General features: G+C 37.0%; 1 long non-coding RNA gene across 1 annotated transcript in view; it reads left to right on the forward strand.

Annotated features, from left to right (window-relative positions):
• The window catches only part of LOC136991118 (uncharacterized), a 53515-nt gene that overhangs the window by 16159 nt on the left and 26069 nt on the right, over nucleotides 1-11287 (forward strand). The gene's annotated exons all lie outside the window — the stretch shown is intronic.

Below are 11287 nucleotides of genomic sequence, written 5' to 3' on the forward strand. Positions count from 1 at the left end.
TACTACTCCATAAGCGTATTTAGAGTCGGTGTATATAGTCCCTATTTTGCCTTTTAAAATTTCTAAGGCTCTAAAAACCGCATACAATTCACAAGCCTGGGCCGACCAAGTTTTGTCTAGGGGCCCTGATTCTATTAACTAACCATCATATCTCGGCCCAGTAAATTATATTCAGCTTCGGGAACTAATAAAAAGGGTCCCACACTTAATCGAGAGTCTGATTCTATTTTCACATTTTTAATTACTGGGACCTTAAAGGGTTCTCCTTTAGCTCCTATCACTTGTAGTTTCTCTGGGGATGGTTTACACCCCCAGGGTACCGTTTGGACAGTAGATCTTTCTGCCCCAGAATCCACAAGGAATTCTACTTCTTGTCGCTGGGGACCCAATTTCAATTTTATCAAGGGCTCGGTTCCTTTATGAGTCCCCAGCAGATAGAGCCCCTGACCCCCCTAATCTTCTTGGAACATTTGCTCATCCTGCATTCGCTTCCTGCAATTCCTCTTCAGATGCCCTTTCTTCTGGCAATAAAAACACTCAACCTGCCTCAAGTCCCTCATCACGACTTCTCTGGGTTGTCCTTCTTGGTGAGGTGGCTTTCTTTTAGGTCTGTTATACGACCTAGGAGGTTGCGCCTGGATCCCTCTCTGTCCTTCTTGGACTGCTGCCACCAGAATCTTTGCCTGCCGCCGATGAGTTTCCTCTTCCCTTCGCACATGCACTTTCTGAGCTTCCCTCAGCAATTCATCCAGTCCTCTATCTTGCCAATCATCTAACTTCTCTAACTTCCTTCTGATATCTGGAAAGGCCTTTGCTACAAACTGTGTTTTCAATAGAGCCTGTCCCACAGGGGTACTGGGGTCTACCCTGGAATAAAGTTGCAGGTTTTTCCTAAGTCTCTCAAGCCATTCTGTTGGTGTCTCATTCCTTTTTTGTTGTTCCATGAAGGCCTTATTAATATTTTGCCCCCTGGGAACAGATTCCCTGATTCCCTGAACTATTATGGTTCCTAGATCAGACATATGTGTCCGATGCTCAGCATTCTGATTGTCCCCGTCCGGCCGTTGGGTGGGCCATTTGATATCTGCTGTGGGACCTTGTTGGTGCTGTTGATCCCAAATCCGCATCCCAGCCCTACGGATCATTTCCCTTTCTTCCACTGTAAATAATATGCTTAAAATGGATTGTAATTCCTCCCATGTATAAAGGCTAGGACCCAAAAACTGATCTAGTTTTTCAGCCACCCCTAAAGGGTCTTCTAATAAATTCCCCATTTCCTTCTTAAAATCCCGTACATCCCCTGAACTCAGGGGCACGGACACAAAACCCATCCCTGGTTGCGGTCCTCCCATGGGGAGTTCTCGCAAGGGGTACAGCTGATCAGGTCGCCCACCTCCCCTCGTTTGACTCCTCGTGACCCTTCGGGTTTCTTCTGGGGAACTAGGAGGGTCTAGATCCCAGTCCGGGGTTGTTGGGGGGGGGCTATGAGGAGGGGCTGGTATTGGGTTTTGAGCTGGAGCTGAGGGAATATAGGGGGGAGGAGAAACGGGAAGTTCCTCCAATATTTTGCTTTTCTTCCTCGAACCCTTCTCTTTCAGGGTAAATATCATGGTTCGAGTATCTGGTCTTATTCATAAACTAGCATACTCACTTTCTTCTAAACTAAAGGGCTCCTTTGAATTCACATATATATTTGGGGCCTGACATATCCAATTTTCAAAAGACCCGTATATTGGCCAATAAAGGGGGTCTCTTCTAATCTGCTTCCCACCCCATACTTGCATGCAGTAATGTACCATTTTCTCTCGACTTTTGCCTTTTCGGGAGGGCCAATCGTTCCAATACTTAATCATTAATCCTAAAGGGCTATCGACTGTAAAGCCCTCTATGGGATCAGAAGACTTGCTCTTTTTCTGTCCCATCTTCCGGAGCACACACACACACGCTCAATCGCTCCCCTAGGTCGTGGCCCACGCCCTCGCGGACAATGGGAACCGCACTACTGTAGTGTCCGCTCTCGCTTCGTCCCTTGGGGACGTCTCACTTAGACGTGCTCCGGGGATCCCACCCCAACCGAACGGAACCACTTACCAATACTTTACTCAATCCTGAGTCTTCGTTCGGATCTTCGTGCACAAAGTTTACGGGATACTGCAGTTCTTTTGCTTACTTGTCCTGATTTAGGGTTCGGAAATACAGGTTCTGGTAGGGGAACTACCCACTCAGGGGCCATCCGAAGACGGGATGGGGCGCCTCCCCTGAGTCAGAGTCCCGAAACCAGGGAAGCCTGCATCCGAGTCACGGCACCAAATTGTTATGGGTAAACGCGACAAATTGACAACCACTCGGGCCGGGTTGCATAAATTCCAATTTAATAGAATAATTGAGCAAGTCACAAGTAAGCAAAACAGCGCTGGGCGGCCGGGGAGTCTCCTGCTCCACCAACGGCGCGCGCGATCCCCCGCTCACAGTCCCCTTATATGCCTGTAACTTCTGTGGTTGCGCCGGCTGTTGCTGGGGGGGGTCGGGATGAAAGCTGGCGTCTTCCTCTGCGTTGTACGTGGTGCCTTTCAGGTCACGCGCATACATTTCACAATACAATATCACTCTGCTGACTCAGTACAATCACTGTGGTGATAGCCAGTACTTAGCACCTAGTTTCATGGTAAAATCACTTCACGAGTTGATGTAACAAATTATTACCTATCACAACCCTGATCATCTAATCCCTACTTTTCAACTGCCTGACTTACAGTTCTGCTGTTTCTTTTGTCCTCAGAAGTCCACCTGAGTGCTTTACCTCTTGGGTGTGATCTCAGCATTTTGAGTATCATAATTTCTAGAGGGTGCAAGAAAACTGTCAGTTTCTGGATCAGTGGCATCAGAGCTGCCCTTTAAATAGAAAACTGGATTGTTCTTTTTTCTCCCCCCAAAATGTGAAGGAAACCAAATTTTAAATAATGCAGTTCTCCATGAAATACAATCTCATCCCAAAGGGATGGAGCTGTTCTCCATCTTTAAGGAAATAATAATGTACAAAACATGGTATAGTAAACATAGAATCTAGAATCACATAGAATCTAGAACTCTGTGATTACTTCTCGGTATTTTTGGTGGTAAAGGCTTGTAAAAATGGGAGAGTATCATATGATTAAAAGGCTTAAACACCAGACAGTAAAATAGAACATATTTTCCTTTATTAAATTCAAGAAACATGTAAATGGTCATGACATTTAACATTGCTGAGCAATAACAGTTATTAAGGCAGGCCAGGATGAAGGTAATTACATTACTATGTAGTATTGTTTAGTAAAGAAAATAAGGAGATAACTGTGTAGGCTTGAAGCCTGTTTAGAATGCTTACATGAGATTGTGTGACCACTGAAGGGCAATCAGCAATTTATAGATAAAATCTGTGAAAACATAGGGCACAAAGAATGAAAACAAACAACAAACAGCATAGTCACTCAGATAGCTATTGTCAGAGCTAAACAGGACCACAATACACTTCCAGTTTGAGAACAGAAAGGGAGTACTAAAACCTGACTCATAATTTACACTCCATAAAAAATGGGGAGCACTTGAGCTTTTTCAAGTGTGTTTCAAATAAATGTGTAAAATACAGAAAATCACTGTTACAGAGGACTGCTCATGACACTTTACTATATAGGAAAATATTTAATAGTACTCTGGAGGAATTAAAAAATTGAAATGGGTCAGGATCCAAAAGAAGCGAGAAGAGAAAAAAATGGAAAAGGAAGGAGAAAGGAAAGGCACAAAATTCCAGCACTTAAGATGGGACTCCACTGTGAACAAGCAAATGAATCCAAAGTACGAGATACGTTGTGTTAGGGAACTGGGAGAATAATGTTGCACTGATGGCTGCACACGACCTAACTCAGCACAGAGGTACAAGCAGTTCTGTAAGACCCCAGAAGATCCGCAAAGCTTGGTATTTCTTTAACTGTGCCATGAGCTGAAAAAATCAAATCAAATCAGAAAAATCCAAAGGCCTGTAACATCAGTTTGGATGTTTTTGCTGTCTCATACAACTACTGTGAAATGTCTTAATCTCCAGAGATAAATGACAAGTCTACCTTCAAGAAGTAAATGCTACAGAATATAGTGACATTACATATGCCCAGAGAGAAGGAAAAAGAAAAAAAGAAAAACACAAACTCTAAGTGTTGTCTGAGTTAAAGATGGATTGCATGGAAACAAGTTTTGCAAAATCTGCTTTGAAAGAATCTATATAAGCCCACTGGAATACAAAGATATTTGATAAAAAACTAAATATACTTTACAAGCTAATATCATCAGAGAGAAAACACCTATAAGACAACTGGTGTGTATGAAATAACTGCTAGCCTCAGCAGTTTTTTCATGTAATTCTGTAAATACAATTTTCTAGCAAGGTATTAAGGTGTGTGGGTGTGGGTGTGTGTGGGTGTGTTTAAGTAAATGTACATGTGCAAAGCTCAAGTATTATTCTGAGACATATGAAAAAATTAACCATATTATAAAGAATTTTAGTATATCTTTGATTTTCTCCACAAATGGAGCTAATTCCTCCTCACCTTTTCCCTAGAACACTTTGATTTCAGTATTCAAACTAGAGATTTGTGTTACAGTGTAAGAAATCCAAAAGAAGAGGAAAATCAGTTACAGCAGAGCAGACTTCTGTTATGTTGATAACTACAAATGCTATTGGAATGAGTGTTTTAAAATGGGAGATCTTTAGAGAAGAAAAAACCTAACATTCCAGTACACAATTTCATGGGGGGGGGGGGGGGAGTGCCTGTCTGTAGCCAGAAAAAAGAGATAAAGGAAGCCAGGTTACACCTCCAGTGAAGACAAGTGTCATATGCAAATACAAAGATTTGAATTTCAGTTAAAGCACCTTTGTTTTTGATATTTAGGGTTGCAAAAAGAAAAAAAAAAACAATTGCAAAATGACACTTTAAAAATATTGATCAAAAATATATTTTGTCTGTAAGTTGTCCCAACAAGATGAACTATTTCTAATACTCATGCAGGTTATTACTGTGTTACTTAAACCAAGGTTACTGTGTTACTTAAATCTATTCCTCTGTGCTGTATATTTATTGATTCAAGAGCGTCAAGCATAGGAGTTTAATGAGTAACTTTTTTGTAGCTGTTCACCTAATAATGAGTCCCGTGTGCATATAGACTCTATGTATACCTTCTGGTTATTTATAAAATACAGGTAGGAAGGAGATAGCATAATTAGCTAGTGAAACGTTTCCTACATGCATAGCGGGGAATGCAAACTGAGCTAGTAAAATCAGTCAGACCAGAGGAAAGCTCGTAATTATTACCATTGTGCCCAGACAGTCTTAGAAACTAGCATCTAATCCTCTCAGGGTGATTTATAATTTCTCATTATGATGTTTAAAGCACCAGAAAAAAAAAAAAAAAGTGTTGCAAGCAAAATATTTTGCAAAATATGTCAATTTTGGTGAAACTTTCAAATCAGAGTTCTGAAGCTTATCCGGAAGCTTAATTCAGTTTCATGACAGTTTCTTCAAAGGCTTTCTCAGCCTTCAGCCTAGTAGAACACCATAGAATGAGTGCTTTCCACTGCTTTCTGTGGAGTAGTGCACTTTGCCGGCTGTTTTACAGATAGAAAGCTATATTCCCTGAAACTTAGACATCCTGAATTACCTTTCTGTAACAGAATCACAGATAACAAAGATTTGAAACTCATTTAGAAAATTTTCAAAACAGAACAATTTGATTCTGTCTAATTATTTTTTCACAAAAAAATTCCCATGCACTGAAATTTCCCAATGTTTTTTTTTTTTTCCAGTGGCACAAACCTTTTGGTTCTTGTCTTTTTGATACAGTGGCTCTTTAATTGCTTACTGCCGTGTTATTGAGGATTATACTTTGGAGTCTTAAACCAGCATGTTGTTGTGTGTTGATAACTAGTGCACCTGAAAGAAGACCTGTCCTAGAGTTTATTTATGTGTTAGTTTGTCTACTTAATTCCAATGGTTTGAAGTGGTGTTTGGAACCTTAAAACTTGAGTAGACTGATTATAAATGATCACATAGACATTGTAGCATCAGATTCCTGAGCTACATGATAAGAATTAAAAAAAAACAAAAAAAAAACGGCAGTCACACTTGAACTATACCACCCCCACTGTGTTGGGACATGTAGAAATAACAGGAGGGAGATATTTGCTATTCATTCAGTTTTGTGCATTAAATAAAGTCTTTGCTCCATATGTGAGTGTGCAATATAACTATCTAAAACAACTTCACCATGTGTAGAAAAACAGGCTTGGGAATGCAGGGGACTGGGAGGAAGGATTCTCTGTGTAAATCCTGAATGGGGTGTAAAGTCTCTCCAGTGAATAGAGATACTTCAATCTTCATATATTAAAAGTATGCATATATTAAAAGTATTAAAAGTATTACACTTGCAGTACTTCTGAATTTAATAAACCTATGATATCCTCCTTTGATGAACCTCCTGGTTCTGCAGTGATAAAAGACAGTATTAGGTGAAAGAAGTCCGACTGTATACAAAGCAATGTCAGAGAGTGAGAACTGACCAATTGAACTGTCTGGGGCAGCCAGTTTTCAGTTTCTTTCTCCCAAAGGCTGGATCTCAGGAGGAGAATTACAGTGCTTTTACTACAGTATATATAATGCTGTGGATTAAACCTTGCAAGCCTTACACAGATCAGTGAAAAACTCCTCAACCAACTGGCTCCAGGGAGATTAACCAGAGTTGTGTCATTGCTGTAACAGGGGAAAAGATAGAGCCAATTTCTCCTTTCTTCCAGTTGACTTACTTCGTCAACTGGTCACTTCTTGTCTTTCCCTCTGTTTTCCCAAGCTCTAGCCAAGTAAGCTCAGCACATTTATCTCTGAGATATTAGCTCCTATGACATCAAACCAGAATCAAAATCATTTTCCTCACCTAAAGAAATTGTAAAGCTTGGCAAAGAAAAGGTTGAGCCTCTTCCCTAGAATACCCCACTCACCATGAGAAAGTTTCTAATAAATTTTATCCAAGCTGCTTTAACATACAATATCCTCAAAGATTGTAATAGAGAATGTTAGTTTCTCCCTCAGGCTTAAAAATTTCAAACAAATCCTCTTTAGAAATGTGTGATTTTTTAGCATAAATTATTTATGTGATACTTCAATAACTTTAAAACAAAAAAATTTAGAAAATCAAAAAATCTTCAACTTATCTGCTCAATATTATTAATACTTTTAAAACCTACAGAGATAGTATTTCTCTTTTTGCTTAAAGTTGTTCTGCTGGGTCATTTCTCTCAGAAAAATCTGCTTTAAAAATAACAATAGTAACCATAAAAAGTAAAAAGCAGCTCACATTTGCTCCACAGTTAGAATTATGACTGAGCAATTAAAATGTCCTCTCTATATGCTAGAATTATTCATGGCATACAGGGTCTCAGAGCATGACCACAGTGTCCACAATAACTCGTATCATCAGACAAGTAAGGATTAATGCAATTTTAAGAACATATACCTGATGCAAAAATGTTTTTTTGTCTTTGCTCACATAATTTCTGGTAAAAAAAAAAAAAAAGACATATGATCAAATGATTAAGAAAGATCTTCAAATATCAGGATGATTTTTACAACCCAGAAGAACCAAATCAGTGTTTCATTTTAAATAATTTAATATAAAAAGAAATCCAGCATTTATATACATATATGTTATTTCCTTTTGCAATAATACCTCTCAGTCAGCTCATGGTCTCACAAATTCATCTCATCAACAGAACAGAGGTCACAAATTGCATCAAAAATGATTTTATTTAAAAATGGAGAATACATGTAGATTTGTTAGAGAGAAATCTAAGGGTGTTTAAGTCTGTCTCTTTGTTTACTCTCTCATCACTTTTTGAAGAGAAAGAGTCAGAAAGTTTTGAGAAGGGAGCTTTCTAAATTTCCAATAAAAAGGTATGCTGGCTGCACATCCAATAATCTCTTGACCTCTTTTTCTCTGGGTACACTGAGTATGTTCTTACGGTTGTATAACATATTGTAAAACCTCCATAATCTAGCCTAGTTCAGAGAGGGAAAGAAGGACAGAGGGATGGTGGTCCATCTGACCTCAAGCGAATGTCTGCAATGTAGACATGCAATATCTTCCTTCTACAGTCAGGGGAGAGAAATAGGCATGTCTAAGGCATGATTCATGCCATCTTAAGTCAGATGTAATGAGTTACTCTCCAAAGTGTTTATTTCTCACCACAGGCTGTAAAGAGAGTCCATATACTTAGCTCAGAGAAAAATATCTACATTATAGATGTCAAAAGTTATGTGATATTAATTCTAGTCAAAAGATCCAAACTAAACTTCTGCAAGAAACTATAAAACCATTCAGGTGCTGTTTAGTATTAAACAGGACCATTTTAAATCAAAAGATTAAAATGAAACATTCTGATCTAGCAGTATTTAAATATTTCAGTAGGGACTGTCAAAACAAGACATACCAGTATTTATGATTTAGGGCAAAACCAAACCTATATGTTGGAATTCTTGTGGAGCAGACATTTTGATTTCATCCAGCTCTAACTGAAAATGGAAACTCATATAACTTTAGTCCAGGTTACAGGAATATAACATTACTGTGAGAATTAAATAACATAAAAGTCTTTACTTTTATTCATGCAATAAATAGATGTAAATGTTATAAAATGAGATATAATTTTATAAGAATATTTTATGGGACTATTCATGATTTTTTTTAATTCAATCTTTTTTGTAAAGTACTTATAATAAAATAAATTTAAACACAATAAAATAATCAAGCCTTCTTTAAATATGTAATAGAAATATTAGTTTTAAATGTGTTTTTAATCCATTATTGTGTTTAAATATTATAATTAATCATACTCTAAATCAAGTAACCAAAAGACTATGAGTGTAATTAATGCCTGCTAGAAATTCATGGAGGCTCAAATGCCAGAAAGTGTGTTTTTCTTTTTCCTGTTGGCATTATTCAAGATATAATGAAACTTCACAAAATCATTCCAACTGCTATGTTATTGAAGAGACTTGATCTAAAGCTGATCAGGCAACAATTTGATTTCAAGAATACCTCTTCCAGACTCAATCTCAGGAACATTAAATTACTAAATCTTTGTAAAAAATCAACATTTTCAGGCCTTAGTATGCTGATTGATGTCAGTGTTTATCTGTTTGATAGTTATGATTGATGCCTTTGATCTTTTAAGTGAATTTGTATATAAACATGGAAAGACAGATTTTGTTTATACACACAAATAATCTTATGAGCCAGTTCCCAATTAAATTTGCTTACAATATTGCACTCATGAGAATGAATATAAATCTAGAATTAATGCTGAATTCAGAAGGAAACCATATTCTGAAGGCAAACTCACCTTGGTAATAGTGTGTATAATACAATATCATTCATTTTATTCAGCAATCTGAGCAGACTTGGTCTAAAAGCAAGGAAAATTTTATTTATTCTCTTATCCAACATAGTTTTAGAAATACATACTGTGTAAAACTACTCTTTGATACTCTTATTTGGAGGAGCAGGAATTATGTTTGTTTAAGAATTTATTTTCAACTGAGAGAATCCTTATACCAGTTGTATGTATATTATAAAATTAGAAGAATACCCATGGGACTCCTGTAATTGAAGTAAAGATTTCTCTAAAGGAAATTTAGAAGACTAAACTGATTTATCAGAAATTAAACAATATATTTGGCTATGTTAACCCACTTTTGAATAGCTTGGTAAAAAGACATAAATTGATTTGACATCATCTGAATGTTCTTCTTTTCGGAAAGTGACATCAGCAGGTACATAGCGCTTGCAGCATTATCTTTAAAACTATTTGCTGAAAAGGAGTTCAAAGCTCTCAGTTTCAGTACATGCTTAGATTTTATCATTATTGCTAAAAATGTAGTTTAGACTAGTATCACATAATACTGACAATTGAATATTGTGGAAAGAAGTTTGTTTGTTTGTTTGTTTGTTTGTTTCCCCTGAGTTGTAAGTTCTGCTTCCTGTCATTTTAATTTTAAAAGCAGTGTAAATAAAATAATTTTGTAATCAATACTTTTTCTTACAAGGCACCTGTTATGTTTATCTAAAATCAGAAAGTTTTTACTGGAACAATTCAGAGCTCTTGTTTTGGAAAACTGTCCATCAGTTAAGGTATTAGAGTTCTATGGAACTCTAAAGTTCTTCTAAAGGAGAAATAAAATAATAACTTACTATGTACTTAAAATTTTCAGAATATAATCTGATGTGGAAAAATGCATGTTCTTCTAGAAAGTGAACATGTAAAATATAGCCATTTTATTGAGTCATCTTTTTAAAATCTTCATAGAAACTGAAATCTTCTAAAATCACATTTTAATTTGTTCTTTTTTGGGGGAAAAAACAGAAACAAAAAACCCTATGAAACTAAAACTTACGGTTAACATTTAAGATTAGTTACCTATTCTTGACATCCAAGTTGTAGATGAGCTAGTCCTCACTTCCTTTCAGATTAAAGAGAGAAATGGACACATTTAAGGCACAATTCATCTGAACTATTTCAGATGTCTACATTAAGGTGAGATGAATTATGTCCTAGAAATGTATCCATTCATTCATGCTGTTAACTATTAAGACAGCACAGGGGAATTATCTCAGATGTACATTTGACTGAGGAATTTTCACTCCTTTGCATCTGTATAATATGCTGTCATATATGTGACTGACTTAGCCAACTACCTCACAGCTAAAGATGGTTGCTTTTATGGCTTTTCTTTACAGAGACACTAAGGAGCAACAGATCAGTACTCTCATCAGGTTCTTCATCAATTTTTAGTAGAGAAACTGATGATTCAGCCAGTTGACTGAATTCATTGAATCTCAATCATTCATGGATTAGCTAAATGAAAAATGCTTAATAAGCCAGGATGCTAATATGCTGGTAAATTTTCTGGACTAATTTCCCCAGTGTGCACCTGTAGTGTTCACTAGGTTTGAGGTAGCTTATTCTGTTTTCAAAGTAGAAAAAGCTGCCTTGAACTTATGTCTTTTGAAATTGTCTGCAATTCAACTCACTAGCTGAAATTACATAGGCTATTTTACCTATGTCATAATTTCCTGATGTAGACAAGTCCATAACGCAAAAGTGACACTTAATTTAGTGATGACAATTATAGGGTCATTCTAACAAATAATGACATTGTCTTTATCTTCATGCTGTGTTGCAAAAATCACTGAGATGCGACACAAACATCTG

The sequence above is a fragment of the Apteryx mantelli genome, chromosome 1, assembly GCF_036417845.1.
Source record: "Apteryx mantelli isolate bAptMan1 chromosome 1, bAptMan1.hap1, whole genome shotgun sequence".
Classification (NCBI taxonomy): domain Eukaryota; kingdom Metazoa; phylum Chordata; class Aves; order Apterygiformes; family Apterygidae; genus Apteryx; species Apteryx mantelli.